The following is a 21287-nucleotide window of genomic DNA, read 5'->3' as shown; positions in this document are numbered from 1 at the left end:
TCTACTATCGCCTCCACTTGTTCTGGCCTCATCACTTCTAGGGGCATATGATGCAATACCAAATACTGATGCAGGTTCTGTCGCCTACTCAAACTTGAGGAAGGTGTTTCACTTGTGCGTGTAGCTGGCACAGATCGACCACGTCCTCTCCTTGCAACAGGAGCTCTACCAGCAGCACCACGACCCAGGCCACGGCCCTTATTTGACGGTCTCCTCATATTTCTGTAATTTAAGATCTTGCCCTAGAAAGGTTTTTATTGAATAGCGGAATAGGAAATATGATCCAAAAAAGTGTATGTATCTCGCACGTACAAAACCACACTAGGCCCCAATTACTATTGTTTCTACCCCTAAACGGATGGATGAGGAGTAGGAGGAGTATGGAACAGACAGCACCCTCAAATCTTCAGAAGTATGAGATGAACCTCAAAAACTTGGAAAGGTGGATCTCACACGTACCGACACAGACTATCCCGCAATTCAATTGATCCTCAAAGGTTTTTATTGAATAGCGGAATAGGAAATATGATCAAAAAAAGTGTATGTATCTCGCACGTACACCACCACACTAGGCCCCAATTACTATTGTTTGTACCCCTAAAAGGATGGTTGAGCAGTAGGAGGAGGAGTATGGAACAGGCAGCACCCTCAAATCTTCAGAAGTATGAGATGAACCCCAAAAACTTGGAAAGGTGGATCTCACACGTACCGACACAGACTATCACGCAATTTAATTGATCCCCAAAGGTTTTAATTGAATAGCGGAATAGAAAATATGATCAAAAAGAAAGTGTATGTATCTCACACGTACACCACCACACTAGGTCCCAATTACTATTGTTTGTACCCCTAAAAGGATGGTTGAGCAGTAGGAGGAGGAGTATGGAACAGGCAGCACCCTCAAATCTTCAGAAGTATGAGATGAACCCCAAAAACTTGGAAAGGTGGATCTCACACGTACCGACACAGACTATCACGCAATTTAATTGATCCCCAAAGGTTTTAATTGAATAGCGGAATAGAAAATATGATCAAAAAGAAAGTGTATGTATCTCACACGTACACCACCACACTAGGCCCCAATTACTATTGTTTGTACCCCTAAAAGGATGGTTGAGCAGTAGGAGGAGGAGTATGGAACAGGCAGCACCCTCAAATCTTCAGAAGTATGAGATGAACCCCAAAAACTTGGAAAGGTGGATCTCACACGTACCGACACAGACTATCACGCAATTTAATTGATCCCCAAAGGTTTTAATTGAATAGCGGAATAGAAAATATGATCAAAAAGAAAGTGTATGTATCTCACACGTACACCACCACACTAGGCCCCAATTACTATTGTTTGTACCCCTAAAAGGATGGTTGAGCAGTAGGAGGAGGAGTATGGAACAGGCAGCACCCTCAAATCTTCAGAAGTATGAGATGAACCCCAAAAACTTGGAAAGGTGGATCTCACATGTACCGACACAGACTATCACGCAATTTAATTGATCCCCAAAGGTTTTAATTGAATAGCGGAATAGAAAATATGATCAAAAAGAAAGTGTATGTATCTCACACGTACACCACCACACTAGGCCCTAATTACTATTGTTTGTACCCCTAAAAGGATGGTTGAGCAGTAGGAGGAGGAGTATGGAACAGGCAGCACCCTCAAATCTTCAGAAGTATGAGATGAACCCCAAAAACTTGGAAAGGTGGATCTCACACGTACCGACACAGACTATCACGCAATTTAATTGATCCCCAAAGGATTTAATTGAATAGCGGAATAGAAAATATGATCAAAAAGAAAGTGTATGTATCTCACACGTACGCCACCACACTAGGCCCCAATTACTATTGTTTGTACCCCTAAAAGGATGGTTGAGCAGTAGGAGGAGGAGTATGGAACAGGCAGCACCCTCAAATCTTCAGAAGTATGAGATGAACCCCAAAAACTTGGAAAGGTGGATCTCACACGTACCGACACAGACTATCACGCAATTTAATTGATCCCCAAAGGTTTTAATTGAATAGCGGAATAGAAAATATGATCAAAAAGAAAGTGTATCTATCTCACACGTACACCACCACACTAGGCCCTAATTACTATTGTTTGTACCCCTAAAAGGATGGTTGAGCAGTAGGAGGAGGAGTATGGAACAGGCAGCACCCTCAAATCTTCAGAAGTATGAGATGAACCCCAAAAACTTGGAAAGGTGGATCTCACACGTACCGACACAGACTATCACGCAATTTAATTGATCCCCAAAGGATTTAATTGAATAGCGGAATAGAAAATATGATCAAAAAGAAAGTGTATGTATCTCACACATACACCACCACACTAGGCCCCAATTACTATTGTTTGTACCCCTAAAAGGATGGTTGAGCAGTAGGAGGAGGAGTATGGAACAGGCAGCACCCTCAAATCTTCAGAAGTATGAGATTGTGTTCACTGTACCCCACAAAGATTGTGTTCACTGCACCCCACAAAGATTGTGTTCACTGCACCTCAAAAAGGATTTTGTTCACTGCACCCCACAAAGATTGTGTTCACTGCACCCTAAAAGGATTTTGTTCACTGCACCCCAAAAAGATTGTGTTCACTGTACCCCCCAAAGATTGTGTTCACTGCACCCCACAAAGATTCTGTTCCCTGTACCCCACAAAGATTGTGTTCACTGCACCCCACAAAGGATTTTGTTCACTGCACCCCAAAAAGATTGTGTTCACTGCACCCCAAAAAGGATGTTGTTCACTGCACCCCAAAAATGATTTTGTTCACTGCACCCCAAAAAGATTGTGTTCACTGCACCCCACAAAGATTCTTTTCACTGTACCCCACAAAGATTGTGTTCACTGCACCCCACAAAGGATTTTGTTCACTGCACCCCAAAAAGATTGTGTTCACTGCACCCCAAAAAGGATGTTGTTCACTGCACCCCAAAAAGGATTTTGTTCACTGCACCCCAAAAAGATTGTGTTCACTGCACCCCACAAAGATTGTGTTCACTGCACCCCACAAAGGATTTTGTTCACTGCACCCCAAAAAGATTGTGTTCACTGTACCCCCCAAAGATTGTGTTCACTGCACCCCACAATGAATTTTGTTCACTGCACCCCAAAAAGATTGTGTTCACTGTACCCCCCAAAGATTGTGTTCACTGCACCCCACAAAGATTCTGTTCACTGTACCCCACAAAGATTGTGTTCACTGCACCCCACAAAGATTCTGTTCACTGTACCCCACAAAGATTGTGTTCACTGCACCCCACAAAGGATTTTGTTCACTGCACCCCAAAAAGATTGTGTTCACTGCACCCCAAAAAGGATTTTGTTCACTGCACCCCAAAAAGGATGTTGTTCACTGCACCCCAAAAAGGATGTTGTTCACTGCACCCCAAAACGATTGTGTTCACTGCACCCCACAAAGATTGTGTTCACTGCACCCCACAAAGGATTTTGTTCACTGCACCCCAAAAAGATTGTGTTCACTGCACCCCAAAAAGGATTTTGTTCACTGCACCCCAAAAAGGATGTTGTTCACTGCACCCCAAAAAGGATTTTGTTCACTGCACCCCACAAAGATTGTGTTCACTGCACCCCAAAAATGATTTTGATCACTGCACCCCAAAAAGATTGTGTTCACTGCACCCCAAAAAGGACGTTGTTCACTGCACCCCAAAAAGATTGTGTTCACTGCAGCCCAAAAAGATTGTGTTCACTGCAGCTCACACACAGAAAAATGGATGTGGATCACTGACACCTGCCTATCTCCTATCCCACACCACACAGCAATATCGATTGTAGTTTGTAGAACACAGTTTCCCTAAAATTCAGCAGCAGCAGCCTCTCCCTAACAGGATTGAGAAGAGATCGTAGATCAGGATTGAGTGCAGAGTCACCCCACCCCCCACACAGCAATATCGATTGTACTTTGTAGAAGACACTGACCCTATAATTCAGCAGACTCTATCCCTAAAATGCCTACAACTCGCCCTGCCTAAACACTCCGACCTGTCCCTCAATTCTATCCGGACACAAATGTTTTTTTCCTGCCTGTCTTTCCCTAATCAGCAGCCAGCACGTTGATGTGTGCTCTGTCCCTGATCTAAGCAGCAGAATGAAGACGCTGCGGCTGCCTGGAACTTATAAAGACTTGGTCACATGCTTCAGACGGCCAATCACAGCTACTGAGACATTTGCAGGCATGGCTGGGATGGCTTAAGGCACACCAGTTAAACGATTGTTGATTGGCTGTTGAAAGCCCGCCATGAAAAGAGCGCCAAAGCATGCAAAACCCGGAAATAAAACGACCGAACACGGATTTTTACCCGAACATACAGTAAAGTGTCCGTGTCCGTGTTCGGGTACAAAAAATCCAATTATTCGGTACGAACACGAATAATACAGTCCGTGTTCGCTCAACACTAGTCTTGAAGATTGCAGTCCACAAATTTACACAATTAAATTGAACTTAAGCAATTCTGCAAAGAAGAGTGGGCAATTATTGCAGAGTCTGGATGTGCAAAGTTAGTATAGCCATATCCCAACAGACTAAAGGCAGCCTGTAATTAAAGCAAAAGGTGGTTCAACAAAATACTGACACAAGGGGGTGATACTTTTTCCAACTCAGTGATTCTGTTTTTGATTTTTTTTTTCCTGACATAATTACATAGTTACATAGTTGTAACCACACCCCAAATATAACAGGGGTTACAGTCGTCTAGGATAATCCGCTCCCGAACACCAGGACAGCTATCGACCACTCCAATCCGCCATACATGAAGCCCATCATTAATTCCCCCCCAAGTACGAGACAAGGCTCTGTAGTGAGGTTCGATCAAGAGTAACTCTCTCCTCTTTTATTGAAAGAAACACAGCATTTATATATACTTTGAGAATACCACATGAACAATGACTGTGTAATTACCTCCCTTAGTAGTCAGCCAGGTGAGCTCATTAACATGCTTATCAATAGTCTCAGACCCAATTAACATACTGTCCTATTTTAGACAAAAGCACATTCTTTAGGAGGGGCTGCTGGAAACAATCCCCACCTCTCTCTGCAGCTAATACACATGGATTAGCAGACACGGTGTCTCTCCTATTTCCTGGACGCCCAAATTAGGCGTTGTACTTCCTGTGCCTTACAGTGTACAGGAATAAGGTAGATCTCCATATTTCCTGAGAGATATGGGTAATGCATATACTGTCCCATTTTAAATAGTCCAAACCATATTCTCAGTGTACACCACCCTCCCGGTCACCCTGCATCCATAAAAGATGCAGGGTGACTTAAACATAAGAAAGTCACACAAGGCTGGACATGGTGTCTCCCAGCCTCTTTAAAGAAATTTGGGGTCCACAACCTTCATGCCCAAAGTGACTCCTGTCACAATAGTAGTTAAGGTTGAATAAAGACAGCAGTCCATCCAGCTCAACCTGTGGAAGTGTGTGTGTGTCAGTGACGATATTAATTTCCAATATACCTAAATATTGAGTTTTTTGAGATGCACGTCCAAGAGTCTTTTAAAAGTATTATTACTCCCAACTGATACCACCAATTGTGGAAGAGAGTGCCACATTCTTACCAGCCTGACAGTGAAAAACCCCCTACGCAGCTTAAGGTTAAATTGCTTCTCCTCTAATCTCATTGTCCACGTGTCCTCTTACACTCCCTGAGACTAAATGTTTTTTTTCCTATGCTGGGATCACCATTGGGGTATTTGTAAATCGTTATCATGTCCCCAGGTGTCTCTTCTCCAGGGAGAATAAATTAAGTGCTTGTAACCGCTCCTCGCAATTAAGGTCCTACAATCCCCTAACTAGTTTAGTTGCCTTTCTTTGGACTCTCTCCAGTTCCAGCACATCCCTTCTGAGGATTGGTGACCAGAACTGGACAGAATATTCCAGATGTGGCCAGACCAGAGTTTTATAAATTGACAGGATTATAGTTTAATCTCTGAAATATATCCTCTTCTTTATGCATGCTAATATTCTGCTGGCTTTGGCAGCTGCAGCTTGACATTGCATGCTATTGCTTAGTCTATCTTCTACTAGGACCCCCCGATCTTTCTCCATCCTTGATTCCCCCAGAGGTTCCCCCCCAGTGAGTAGTTTGCATTTATGTTTATAGCCTCCAAGTGCATTACCTTACATTTCTCCACATTAAACCTCATTTGCCATGAAGTTGCCCACTCTGTTATTTTGTTCAGGTCATTCTGAAAGATTTCTATATCCTGATGTGAAGGTATTGCCCTGCCTATTTTTGTGTCATCCACGAAAACTGAGATTGAGCTAATAATCCGGTTCTCTATATTATTTATGAAAAAATTAAACAGAATTGGTCCCAGGACAGAACCTTGGGGGACCCCACCTACCACTCCAGACCAGTCTGAGTACACGTTATTTATCACCACCCTTTGGACATGCCCCCTGTAACCAGTTTTCTATCCAAGAACAAACCTTGTGGTCGATGTCTGCAGACCTTATCTTGTAGGTTAAGCGTTTATGGGGAACTGTATCGAATGTCTTTTCAAAATCCAGATACACCACATCCACAGGTCTCCCCCTATCTAGCTCACAGCTCACCTCCTCAAAGAACGTTAACAGATTGGTCAGGCAAGAACGTCCCTTGGTAAACCCATGTTGATTACTACTAATGATACTGTTGTCCTCAGCAAAGTGTTGGATATAGTCTATTATTATCCCCTCTAATAATTTACATACTATTGATATCAGACTGACTGGCATGTAACTTCCCGAAATATGTCTCTGCCCTTTTTTGAATATTGTTATCACATTGGCTTTCCTCCAGTGAACTGGTACAGTTCCTGTCAGTATACTGTATGCAAAGATGAGGAACAACGGTCTAGATATAACCGTTGATGTTATATCCTACACTTGAATGTTATAAGTTGTACTGAGTAAATACAGCTGGATAAAACAAAAACTGTGTCTTCATTTCAGGCTACAAAGCAACAAAATATGACTATTTTAAAGGAGGGTGATTCTTTTCTATACCCATAGTAGCTAGTTTTATCCAGCGCAGACAAATGCAAAATCAAGCTTGTTATTGTATAGATGTAATGAATGAACTAAATTGGTAAATAATTTGAGCTTTACATAATTCCTGCTGAATTTAGTTAGTTAGTGCAGGAATACAGAAATTACAGTCTTAGTGTAATAAATGCCTTATTTTGAAATGTAGCAACATGATACTACAACTATACAATCCCCCTAAGGTCCCTTCAAGGCACTCTGTAAAGGGAAACTGGAATTATTGGATACATCTAGTGGCTGCTCTGATTGCAATGGTTTACTGTAGGGATAGGGGCACCTTCCTTATGCCAGCTCAGCACTGGGAGCATCAAGGAGAGGAGGAGAGAGCCAGGAGGCAGTGTGGGCTGTGTTCTCGCTCCCCCTCCTTTAATGCCAGTGCAGTGGTCCTGTATTAACAAGCAGGTGGCGGTGTTCTCAGACATACAGGAGCTGCACTAGTAGGAAGGATGAATGGGAGAGAGAGCACAGCCCGCATCACCGAGTGCAGAAGTGTTCAGGAGAGAGCCACGAATGGAGGAGAGAGCCATCAACACAAGCATGTGACCAATGTGAAAACTGAGCTGCACAGTGATTTTGACAAGTGGGATCCCCTAAGCTTGCGCATCATAAATGTGGTGGTGCAGTTTGGCATCTTATGACATGGGTGCTGGAGCCAGGCACACGGTTACAGTCACTTTTTGCCTCAAAACCAGTCTAGGGGTGTTCTTTTAGTTTTTTATATTTTTGAAGCATCTTGGATAGGGTTGAGGGAATAGAGTGTGGTGCTCCAAAAAGAGTCCTATGTACAAGTTGAGGATAGTGAACTCCTTTCTATAAATCTGAAACAAGAGTCCTTGCACAAGCAAACTGTGGGCTTGGCTTTGTAGTAGAAGCCCTTAAAAGAGTAAAAGCTTCTTTAAACAAACACACAAGTCGTTTTTGTTTTAGCATAGCCTCCCCACCTTAACCCCAAAGAGCTGGTGTTGAAGGAGGCCCAAAAATTGTAAAGGTGTGCACCTGTGGAACAGGTGCGCAAACATTGTCGTTTTTGTCATAACCAAAATGAGGTTCTGTGAACGTAAAGAGAATGAGAGGAGGGTTTGAGGGTGGCACCATGGTCCAGGCTTAAACTGAGGCTCAACTGCCACATCACAACGATAGCCTAGTCTACAAGGTCTGCATCAGGTGCATCAAAGCTTGATATCCACGACTGATTCATCTTAATGAATGTCAAACGGTCGACTGAGTCGGTGGAGAGTCTAGTTCGATGGTCTGTGACGAATCCTCCTGCTGCGCTGAATGCCCGTTCCGATAGGACACTGGAAGCAGGGCAGGCCAACAACTCCATGGCATACTGGGCCAGTTCTGGCCAGTGGTCTAATCTTAAGACCCAGTATGCCAGTGGATCGGATTCGTCACATGAAAAGCCCTCTGTGTCACTTTGTGCCCTCACGTAATCGTCCACCATGTGATGCAGACGGTGTCGATGCGATGTGGCAGCTGAGAGGCCTGGGCGGTGAGGACTAAAAAAAGACCGAAAGGCATCCGTCAACCGCACGCCTTCTCCAACGCTCCTCTCGTGACCACCAGTAGAATCCATGGTAGGTTGTCCCCGCCCCTGCACCCTACGGGAGTCGGGGAACATGTTCACCAGATTCCTCTTGAGACTGTCCTCAAGGGATTTGATCCTGTGGACTCTATGGGTGGATGGGAAAAGCTCCGAGACTTTACACTTGTACCGGGGGTCAAGGTGGCTGGCCAACCAATAGTGGTTAGTCTCTTTAATGGCCTTGATTCTGGGGTCCTTTCGCAGGCTCTGGAGCATGATGTTTCCCATGCGTCGCAAATTAGCGAAGGCCTGAGAAGCTGACTCCTCGGGGTCACTCATAACGACATTATCTTCAACGGGCTCCTCCTCCTCCCAGCCACGTACTACTCCAAAGTGTCCCGAGGGAGTCAAACTAGGCCTTGCAGATTGCCGCATGTCTTCCTCCTCCTCCTCCTCAAACCCTGCAAAAGTTCCCGCAGAATCGTCCTCCTCCTCCTCTTCCACCCCTGGATCCTGCTCGGGCCTCTGGGAGCTAGGCATAATGGGGTCAGGATTCTCAGGATAAAGGGGGCCTCGAGAGGCAAGGAAGTCCTCCTCTTCCTCCTGCTGCTCTGCCTCCAGTGCCCTGTCCATAATGCCACGCAGAGTGTGCTCCAACAAAAACAGTACCGGTAGGGTGTCACTGATGCATGCGCTGTCCCGGCTGACCATCCTTGTGGCCTCCTCAAATGGCGAGAGGACAGCGCATGCATCCTTAATCAAAAGCCACTGCCGTGGTGAAAAGAAGCCCAGGCGCGCAGAGCCAGTGCTGGTGCCGTACTCGCATAGGTATTCATTGAGGGCCCTCTGCTGCGTGTACAGGCGCTGCAGCATAGCCAAGGTGGAGTTCCAGCGGGTGGGCATGTCACAGATGAGGCGGTGTACCGGCAGCTGAAACTCGCGCTGCACTTCGGCCAAACGTGCAGTGGCACTGTACGACCGCCTGAAGTGACTGCACACCCTCCTTGCCATCCTTAGCACATCCTGCATTCCCGGGTACGAGTTCAAAAACCGCTGTACCACGAGATTCAGGACATGCGCCAGGCATGGCACATGGGTTAACTTTCCCTGACGAAGGGCGGCCAGGAGGTTTGACCCATTATCAGTAACCACCATCCCTGGCTGCAGCTGGCGTGGTGTCAACCACCTCTGGGCCTGTGCCTGCAGAGCCCCAAGAATCTGAGGGGCAGTGTGCTGCCTGTCCCCTAGACACACAAGCTGCAGCACTGCGTGACACCTTTTGGCCTGAGACATAGAATAGCCCTTTGAACGTTTACGTGGTATCTCATCATATTCAAAGGACCATTCTGCAGAGGAGGGCATGGAGGAGGTAGAGGAGGAGGAGCAGGAGGGGGTAGAAGTGATCGATCTACCCGGATCAGCGACACCACCAGCTGTTTGCAGACGTGGGGGCAACACTGGCTGCAGCACCGAGCCCTGGCTACAATCCCTTCCACTGGCAAGCAGTGTCACCCAGTGAGCAGTGACAGAAATGTACCATCCCTGCCCATGTTTGCTTGACCAAGTGTCAGCCGTCAAGTGTATCTTACGGCTGACTGACTTGGCCAGGGATGACACTACATTGCCTTCCACATGTTGGTATAGGGATGGCAGGGCCTTACGGGAAAAGTAATGCCGACTTGGCACCTGCCACTGTGGAACTGCACATTTTGCGAAGTCACGGAAGGGAGCAGACTCTACCAGGTTAAATGGTAATAGTTGCAGAGCCAGTAGTTTAGCCAAACTACTGTTTAGACGCTGGGCATGTGGGTGGCGGGGAGTATACATTTTTTTTCGTTCCAGCATGTGTGGAATCGAAATTTGGCGTCTAGATGATACAGCTGGTGGTGTGCTGGAGGTAGATGCGACACTGCCTGCTATATCATCATCCCTGCCAGTGGAGGCTGCCAACAGGTGACGAGTGACTATAGCAGGGCCAGGAACAGACTGATGTGCAGGTGGAGCAGGTGGAGCAGATGGAGCATGAGGAGGAGCGCGAGGAGAACTAGGAGGCCGACTGACCAATCTTTGGCCCTTTTGTGGGTTCTTTAAATGCTCCTGCCAACGGGCCGAGTGGTGGGTTGTCAAATGCCTGTTTAGGCAGCTTGTACCCAGGTGGTTGACATTTTTGCCACGTTTTATACCCTTCTTACAAATCTTGCAGATCGCAACTGTTTTATCTGCATGGGATGTCTCAAAAAAGGCCCAGCAAGATGAGGTGTGTATAGTGGCCCGGGAGACAACAGGTGCGGCCTTAGATGGAGTAGGCCGTCTGCTCTCCCCTCTTGCTTGCTCTGCCTCCTCCTCAACCTCAGACCCAACATCTGACTCCATCAAAGACTGAGCATCAGGCCTGGCCTGGGAGACAACAGGTGCGGCCTTAGATGGAGCGGGCCGTCTGCTCTCCCCTCTTGTTTGCTCTGCCTCCTCCTCAACCTCAGACCCAACATCTGATTCTATCAAAGACTGAGCATCAGGCCTGGCCTGGGAGACAACAGGTGCGGCCTTAGATGGAGCGGGCCGTCTGCTCTCCCCTCTTGTTTGCTCTGCCTCCTCCTCAAACTCAGACCCAACATCAGACTCCATAAAGGACTGAGCATCAGGCTGGAGTAGATGGCCGACACTGTGGTCAAACAGCTCAGCTGACTCCTCTGCCATGTCTGAAATTGGGTCTAAGGGAGGACATGAGGTGGACATGGACTCATCTGTATTTGTTCTGACAACTGCAGAAGACTGACCACTTTTCTCTGCCTGGGTCACTGTAGTTGCAGATGATGCCGATGATGAGGGTTTGTTCATATAGTCCACCACCTCCTGTACATACTGTGGACGTATAGCTTGGCCACTGCCGGAGAACAATCCAAATGGTGGCCTGGCTGAGGACTGACCACCACGTCCACCCCTGCCTCTAGACACCCTAGAAGCTGTGCCCCTTTCCGCAGCAGGGCCACGTATGCCTTTTCTTGGTCTACCAGGCATATTTCTCAATGATGCGTTGGCAACTGTGTGCGGTGAAAAACGCACACTGCTATGCGACCCACAGTTGTCGCTGGATACAGCACAGCAGTTGCGGTTCACGCACAGTAGCAAAGCCTTTTGCACAGTGGACCTAACGCTTTGAACAACAGGGGTTAGGTTGTCACTGATGCGTTGGCAACTGTGTGCGGTGAAAAACGCACACTGCTATGCGACCCACAGTTGTCGCTGGATACAGCACAGCAGTTGCGTGTCACGCACAGTTGCAAAGGCTTTTGTACAGTGCACCTAACGCTTTGAACAACAGGCGTTAAGTTGTCACTGATGCGTTGGCAACTGTGTGCGGTGAAAAACGCACACTGCTATGCGACCCACAGTTGTCACTGGATACAGCACAGCAGTTGCGGTTCACGCACAGTAGCAAAGCCTTTTGCACAGTGGACCTAACGCTTTGAACAACAGGCGTTAGGTTGTCACTGATGCGTTGGCAACTGTGTGCGGTGAAAAACGCACACTGCTATGCGACCCACAGTTGTCGCTGGATACAGCACAGCAGTTGCGTGTCACGCACAGTTGCAAAGGCTTTTGTACAGTGCACCTAACGCTTTGAACAACAGGCGTTAAGTTGTCACTAATGCGTTGGCAACTGTGTGCGGTGAAAAACGCACACTGCTATGCGACCCACAGTTGTCACTGGATACAGCACAGCAGTTGCGGTTCACGCACAGTAGCAAAGCCTTTTGCACAGTGGACCTAACGCTTTGAACAACAGGCGTTAGGTTGTCACTGATGCGTTGGCAACTGTGTGCGGTGAAAAACGCACACTGCTATGCGACCCACAGTTGTCGCTGGATACAGCACAGCAGTTGCGTGTCATGCACAGTTGCAAAGGCTTTTGTACAGTGCACCTAACGCTTTGAACAACAGGCGTTAAGTTGTCACTGATGCGTTGGCAACTGTGTGCGGTGAAAAACGCACACTGCTATGCGACCCACAGTTGTCGCTGGATACAGCACAGCAGTTGCGGTTCACGCACAGTAGCAAAGCCTTTTGCACAGTGGACCTAACGCTTTGAACAACAAGCGTTAGGTTGTCACTGATGCGTTGGCAACTGTGTGCGGTGAAAAACGCACACTGCTATGCGACCCACAGTTGTCGCTGGATACAGCACAGCAGTTGCGTGTCACGCACAGTTGCAAAGGCTTTTGTACAGTGCACCTAACGCTTTGAACAACAGGCGTTAAGTTGTCACTGTATTTTGCTGCCTAGCAAGCACGTATACCTGCTGTGATACAGCAGCACTGTGCCACGTGCTCACTAAACAGAACCCTCACACTTTCCCTACAGAAACTAAATTTTCAAATCTAACTAATGTAGTACAAAGCTCCCTAACTACACTAGATATCCCTTTCCACTAAATAGAAAGCTCCATACAGCAGAAGACTGACACTGTCCCTTAAGTTTTTTTTTTTTTTTTTTTTTTTTTTTAACTCTAAGAACCAGCACAATCGCTGTATCTAACTACACTGGCTGTAAGCTAAATACAATTCTGCTATATGGAGCTTTAGAACCACTCGATATGTAGGAAATGTAGTGTAGCAAGCAGGAGTCAGACAGAACTGCTTCAACTCTCTTCAACAGGCTCTGGATAACTGTGCTAGGGGTTAGGCGGGGCCATCTTATATAGTGTGGGGCGTATTCACTCCTGATTGGCCTCTGGTCCCCGTAGTCACTCCAATCACGTTCCTAGGAGACTCCTGCCCCCTCATTGGCTTTTGCAGACGTTTCTGGGCCAATCACGGGCTTTTAAAGCCCAGTTCCTGTCCCAGTGCATTTTGGGCGGTTCTGGTGGCCGAATACCGAACTTTTGCCGCAAAAAGTTCGGTATTCGGCCGAATATCGAACATCCAATGTTCGGGTCGAACCGATGGTCGACCTGAACCGTTCGATCATCCCTACTCAAGAGCTTGGTAAATGAGCAGAAGCTCTGCTGACTTTCATCATCCAATCATGTGCAAGCAAAAATGTTGCTTTTTAATTTTCCTTGCATGTGATTGGGCATTCTTTGCAAAGTGAAGCTTTACCTCATTTACTAAGCTCTGGAGCAACTGCACTTGCAGAGTGCAACTACACTTTGCAAAAATACACAGTCTATTTGCCTTTAGTAAATCAACCCCTACGTGTCTTAAAGTATTTATATAGACTCCCAGCAGCCTTCAGGACCATCTTTCCTGGTATTGGCCAGAGCTGTATAAATAGTCATACTGCCATTTGCATTGCTCCACCCCTATGTTCCTGAGGATTCTACTGCTCTCTGGAAAGCAGAGGAAACAGGCAAACCAGCAGCTGCTGGAACACTGAGCAGACCTAACTAATCACAGGCAGCTGCACTGATTAAAATTTACCTAGCAATCAAAAACACAGCTCCACTAAACACAGTGAGCCAGCTCTAAATCTAAAGCAGGCCATAGACGATTCGAAATTCGTACGATTTATCGTTCGATAAACTAAAGCGGCACTCGTGCACATCATCGAGTGTACCATCAATGTGAGCCGAAAATCGTACGACAAAACACTATTTTTTGTGCCTTTTAACCACATCTCTACCGGACACACTCCCTACTGTTCTGTGTTTTGTTAGGCGAAATCATACAACTCCCCCACTAATGATACGAAATTCGGTCGATTTTCGCAAAAAAAACCAACATGTTGGATATGTGAATTTTTGCTGTCGTACGAAAATCGAACGTTTTACATACCACACTAACGATACGAAAATCGTTCGATAACACTGCCATTTACAATTTTCGAACGAAATTCGAATCGTCTATGGCCTGCCTAAGTAATCCTAGCACTTATTTAGGAGGGTGCTACATAAACATGCAAAGGGCTTTAGCCCTTGCCTTGGGTTTGCCAAATTAAACAGCCCTTTACCCTGTTTTATCATCAAATTAACATATAAACAAGCCACTTATTTACCACAGTTCTGACAATGTTGCATCAGTGAAGTGAAATACAGAAAACAAATCCCTAGACATGGTCTTGGGATTTCTACTTCAGTTGGAAGCCCTTTAGCAGTTGCAGCACTATTACTTTAAACCAGGGCCTTCCAAACTTTTCGGTACAAGGGCTATATATACTTTACAAATTTTTATAAGGGTAAAAAAAAATAATCAATTTTCTAAAAGGTTTTAATTTTACATTAAAATGTTTTACTTGTCTTTTTTTTTGTAATCAGCTTGATCCGATTAATAAACATCAATAGGACAAACAAAAAAATTCCAAATAAACTTGAGCCCATCAGATTCCCCTTTACATTAGAGTCAAATCAAAGCCCCCGTACATCAGTGTTCCCACTTACACGTGAGTCCCCATCAGAACCTTCCCTTACATCAGAGTCCCCATCAAAGTATCTAAATAAAATCATGCAGCAGGTTTTGCCCATGGGCCACAGTTTTGAGACCCCTGTCTTAGACATAGTATACCTATACAGTAAAACTTTTACTCCACTATATATTGCATTTTAGAGCTGCAGATATTTTCAATGCAGCCTTTCTTCTCCACGCAGAGAATAAAGGATCACATGAAATTGTAACTTTAACTGAGCAATTTCTTTAACTCAGAAATTATCTTTCTGATTCACCTCTACAATTTCTCTAATCTCTGCAATTGCTTTAACATTGATTTGTTGTGATTTTTTTTTTTTTTAAAAAGGCCAGAAAAATGACCAGAAACTTATTGTCGCCCAATGTCTTTTCAGCACAAATTACTTAAAATGATACTAAACAGAGAAGTGTTAATTGCCATAATTAATTCAAAAAATAATTTTTATCATGCCACTGTTTTTTTTTTTAATCCTCTAAGTACCTTATTCATGCAGCACTATTGTGTGGTCATATGCTCTTTGGCATCTGCAGGGAAAGGTCCTTAGGAGGGCTTCAATTACTCTGCTGATATATGTTCTCAACATTGTAAGTCTGTGTCTTCACAGCCCTGATTGGTGCTGAGCTGGTCACATGACTTAAAAAAAAACTGTTTCAGAAGAACAATTTAAATTAAATTATAAATATATAAAAAAAGTTTTACAGCTCCCAAAAAATATTTATTGAACAATTGAATGGCTAATCTTTGTACAATATTTATGATGTAGGTGGAGTCAAAGATGGTTGACACTTGTTTTTATTTTGTTCAGATGGCATCGCAATCCAAGGCTCGTTTTTTAAATTTCCAAGAATTAGCACTTACATTTAATACTGATCTACATTAAAACTAATCTTTTGTGTGAGTTTCTTAGTGAATGTAATCAATTAGCATACTATATCCCACCCCATAGTGTTTAGCAATAGGAGGACATGGAGGAGGGGGAGGGAGGGGAGTGTAATTTACCACTGTGCATACGCCCACATGTGTGACTCTATAATCATGTGGGCATATACACATCTATAATTATGTGTGCTGCAGGATAAGAAAAAGGACTAATTGAAGAGCTTAGAAAGAAAAAGAAAATGGACCATGCTCAGCAGGGGCCAATTCCTGCAGGAACGCATGAGAACGGCGTTCTTCTGAAGAAAAAGCTGCTGGTGCCCCACCAACAGGATCCCAGCACCACCTTCTACTCTGGGATGGTGGTTCGATAAGACCAGATTGTGAGTTCCCGACCCGCCATCCCCGAGCATCAGTGTGAAGAACAGAGCCTGCACTAGAGGAAGCAGAGCCGATGCTTCCTGTATAGTGTCGGCACCTGTAAAAGGCTGAGTGATACCAAATGCTTTTCTCCTGTGAGAGGAGCAAAAAAGGAAGCATCGTCTCTGCTCTCTACTGCAGCAGTACCCATCACCAATACCCACAAGTAGTACCCACCAGCAGTACCCACCACCAGTACCTGCCAGAAATACCAGCCAGAAATACTCACTAGCAGTACCCACCAGCAGTACCAGCCAGCAGTACCCATCAGCAGTACCCGCCAGCAGTACCCACCAGCAGTACCCATCAGCAGTACCAGCCAGCAGTACCAGCCAGCAGTACCAGCCACCAGCAGTATCCACCAGCAGTAACCACGAACAATACCAACCAGCAGTACCAGTCCTGATTGAGGTCAGTTGAGGTTCAGGTAAACCGCAGTGAATCCGTGTGAAAGCAGCCTTAGGCCCCTTTCCCACAATCAGTCTGCTCAGGTCCGCTGGTCCATTTTTCATGTGGACCCATTCAGACCCTCCATTCACCTCTATAGAGTGGCAGATGTAAACGGACTTGTGTCCGCTTACACCCACAAACCTCAGATTCAATCCACTTAAAAAAACAGAAGGGGATCTGTCCCCTTCTGTCTGGATGGATCGGATGGCCCATAGAGTAGAGCGGGCTGTGTCCCTGTCTGCTCTGCATATGCTGAGTGGACACAACAGACCTTCATCTTCCCGCTCCGCTCATTGTGGCCTGTGACCAGTTACTAAGTCGATAAAGAGGCCCTTGCTCCTCAAAAGGTGTGTGTGTGTGTGTGTGTATATATATATATATACACATGCAATCACACTTTTTTTATTTTTGAGGTTGGGGGGGGGGGATCTTCGGTGACTTCCCACACATTTTTTCACAGGACCTGACGCCTGATGCTCAGTAGATGGCAACAGCTGGTTTATACAAACTTCCTCGAGAGCCATTCCTGATGCATTTCTCTGTGCATGTGTGTTTTTAATGCTTTTTTGGTGCGCTTTGCTATATTCCAGTACAGTTCAATGCAGGAAAAAAGCAGCATGTTGTACTTTTTGTTTCTGGAACTGAAAAGCACGGGAACACACCGCGGGCCCTTAGAGGCTTTGTGAGTACACAAACTTTGTTACATAGCATGTAATAAGAGTTGTTCTTAGTCTTGGTTTAATGACACCTTAACTTATAGTTCTACTTTATACAAGTGCTTCAAATCTGATTGCCAATAGTTACATTTTCACGAACACAAAAGAAAAATGTGGCTTATGTGCATATGTTATTAACGCCTTAATAACAACAGGATCTATTCTCTTAGGTAGAGACTTTATCCACTAGTAGACACATCAAACAATTAGTAATTCCATATATAACTTTTAAATGCATCAAAAAAATTATTCAGATCCCCACAAGTGGCTGGTGTAAGGAGAAGTGGCCGGTGTGGGCGGAGTAGGCGGGATTAGTAGGTTGGTTTGCTGTAGAGACGGACGGCGGTGGCGCTGTTGGAGAGGTCCAGAGGGAGGACGAGACTCGGGCCGGCAGGCGCAGAGTGGCGTATTGGAGGTGCGAATCTGCTTGTCCATGTTGTTGAGAAAAATGTGGTGATAAAAGAGAAGGTGGGACCTGCCATACACTGGGAATGAGAGGACCTTACCAGGAGTGGGTATGTATCCTGGCCCTGGTGACCAATCAAGCGGTTTCTGGTCTTAGTGCTGTATGGCATCTATGACCAACTACATTCGGTGAGTGACCCATCTACTACCTTCACAGGGTGGAGAGTGACCGGCGCCATTTACTTATCACAGGGCGGATCAACAGACCGGCATTGAGCACTGGCACCTTACTCCTATTTTGGCACAAAGAATCATTCACTTTGAACTGTGATCACAAAATAGTCACGTTACATTTATATGGACTATATTAAGCACAAATGAAACAACCAGCACTTTATACGTATACTTTATACATTTTTTGCACCTTAATTGAATTGGATATTTTATGTAGTTTAAAGTTCCGTTTAATATTGCATATTTGCACATTTACTTGATGCACATATATTTATTCTTTATATATTTGTTTATAAGGATTTTGTATCAATTTGTTAATTTGAATGTATCACAGTATTATACAAACAGCAAGCGCTACGGGTAGCCCCTAAGTCTAGTGGTTATTCAGATTAGATCCCCACAATTATTAGAATTCTGACAAATGCTACGTCTAAAAGATAAGAAAACACTCAACCATTACTGGTTACTTTTTGATCTCCCAAGATGGCAAACAATTACTCACAGAAACCTATATCCCAACACAATCTTCCTGTAACTTTCCCCTCAATCATAGATAACGTATCTTTACAAACAGTACACTTTGAAACTGAATCGCTCTTTTCCTAATTAGGGATGTGCTCCTAGTTTGGATCAAACTTTGCTTGTTTGGAAGTTCATTTGAATGCTTGACTTTCAGTCCATTCAGCGAACATAATATATTGTAGTATGTTTTTCTCCAGCTACTATATGTGACAGCTTCCTACTTCTGCTGGCAAGGTTGTTAAGGAAGCCGTTGGTGCCAGCACCTGATGTATCCTTAGCAACCAGGGACATCACCTAGTGCCATTCATTTACTGGCCAGAAATCTCAAGCTATGTGAACAAAGTGGCCAAGAATAGTTAAACAAGAAAAAACTGTGTGGGTTTCCTTCCATAATTTATACCAGGCCTTTTAGGTCTGGTATGGATTTTAAGGTAAAACTCCAAGCACAAAAAAAAAAGTGTGGCCCTCAAAAATAACACTAGATTAGTAAGATGTTACGCACACCTTTGCCCACATATGACCCATAATAAGGGAATATTAGTCAATGAACATTCACCATTCAAGATTAAGATGCCTACCCATCCTTCTATTATCATTTTAATAGGGTGCCATTCCCCTACAATTCTGTTATTTTGGCTGATGCCAATGCAGATGTCAAAATTAATGGTACATATATTTTGTATTAAAAGTAAATATGCATATAGTAGTACAAGGTGGCCCAAACCCATTATTATTGCACTTTTATCAAAATTTGTTGATTAGGCTTTTTATGTGTGTCTTTATGTCCTGTAAATCACTGATTTTTTTATTTGTTGACTGTATATTTAAAAGAAAAATCACAAAACCTAGTGCATTTTTATACTGTGTTGTCTCCCATGAGACTCAGACTTGCTTCCTGACTTCTGTCTAAACGCTTGCCCCACTGTATGCTGGCTACAGCAATGAAAACTGCCGACAACACATATTTTCTTCCAATATATCTTTGACACAAGTTGTCAAGCATCTCAAAGAACTGCGCTGATTGCAGTCAAGCCCAAATTTTCCTTTTTTTTAACCAGGAACTTCTTGTTGCTTATGTACAGAGAAATATTGTAGATGTATGGGTCGTTTACCTGATACACTCAGCTGTATAGAGTTTCTGCTGGAGTTGGAGCTGACAGGATTCTGAATGGTGCAGATGTAACGTCCACTGTTACTCCCTGTGATTGGCTGGAAGTAGAGATAGGAATCATGACAGGTCACACGGGTCTCAGAGCAGATGTTCTTCCCATCACGGTAGAAGATGTAAGTAGTGACAGTCTGGCCACCGGCATTACAATGGAGAGACACATATGAGCCACTAATAAGACTATTAGAAGTGTAATTTCCACTCAGGACAGGAGCATTGAGCACATCTGGAATATAAAAAAAGGAACTCTTAAGTATCCACAGTCTTATTACCAATATATTAGTAGAGGCTCAAAATGTAATACTGACAACATATCTGTGATATCTGTATATGCAGAATGAGTAACATAGGAAAGAGATCTTAAAGACATCAAGTGAGCCTGTGCTTTGCCTGATGCAATGCAAAGTAAAAGGTTTACTTAAATGTTCTTCTCCCAACATATACTCCACTATACTTCCAGGTTTTGGGAAATATGGGAGTTCCACTAATCCCTCCAACAATTTTGTGCTGGGTACCTGAGTCACAAGTCATCAGACCCATGTGGAACTGGGGAGAGAGTCCTGATAGGTACAATAATTATTAGCAGTTTATTTTTGCCCAGTCAGGCTAATTTAAAGGCTTGTACTTCTTCTTTATAGACACAATTTACACATAAGCAAAGATGAGACTGCAAAGATAATTATTGTATGAGGCTAGAATCACATGATATCTGCTCATGCTTGGGAATTTACCATTGCCTGCCTACTGAGAAATGGAGTGACCTTGTACTTAATGCTCAACTTTGGGCAGCAGAAAAATTGCTCTTGCATTACCGCCCTGCTTTCCAAGGGTTAACCACTTGCCGACCGCCCATAGTATATTTACTGCGGTAGTCAGCCCCTCCTAGGCAAAGCGACGTAGTACTACGTCGCTCGCCCAGGAGCCTGCAGGGGGTGAGTGTGCACCGCCGGAGGTGCGCTCCCGCCCCCGCTCGTTCAGGGACATCCCTGCGCGAGTGACTGGCGGCTCCGATGTCCGCCGGTCACTCGCGATCTCCCGCTGGAGAGGGAGAAAGGCAGGGGGCTGATGTAAACAAAGCCGCCTGTCATTCTCCCTGGTGTAACTGCAGAGATCATACGATCCTGCTATGTAGGATCGTATGTCTCTATGTTTACATCACAAGCCACGCCCCTTTACAGTTATAATCACGCCCCTGGGGACACACTTAACCCCTTGATCACTAATAAAGTTAACCCCTTCCCTGCCAGTGTCATTTTTACAGTAACAGTGCATATGTATAGCACTGATTACTGTAGTAATGTCACTGGTACCCCCAAAAGTGTAAAAAATGTTAGTCAGGGGTCCGATCTGTCCGCCGCAATATCGCAGTTCCGCAAAAAAAAATCGCAGATCGCCGCCATTACTAGTTTTGCAAAAAAAAAAACAATAAAAATGACAAATCTTTCCCTTAGTTAGTAAACGCAATAACTTTAGCGCAAACCAATCAAAATACGCTTATTGCGATTTTTTTACC

This window comes from Pelophylax lessonae (assembly GCF_965119305.1).
Source record: "Pelophylax lessonae genome assembly, chromosome: 12".
Taxonomy (NCBI): domain Eukaryota; kingdom Metazoa; phylum Chordata; class Amphibia; order Anura; family Ranidae; genus Pelophylax; species Pelophylax lessonae.
This window is presented reverse-complemented; position numbering follows the sequence as displayed.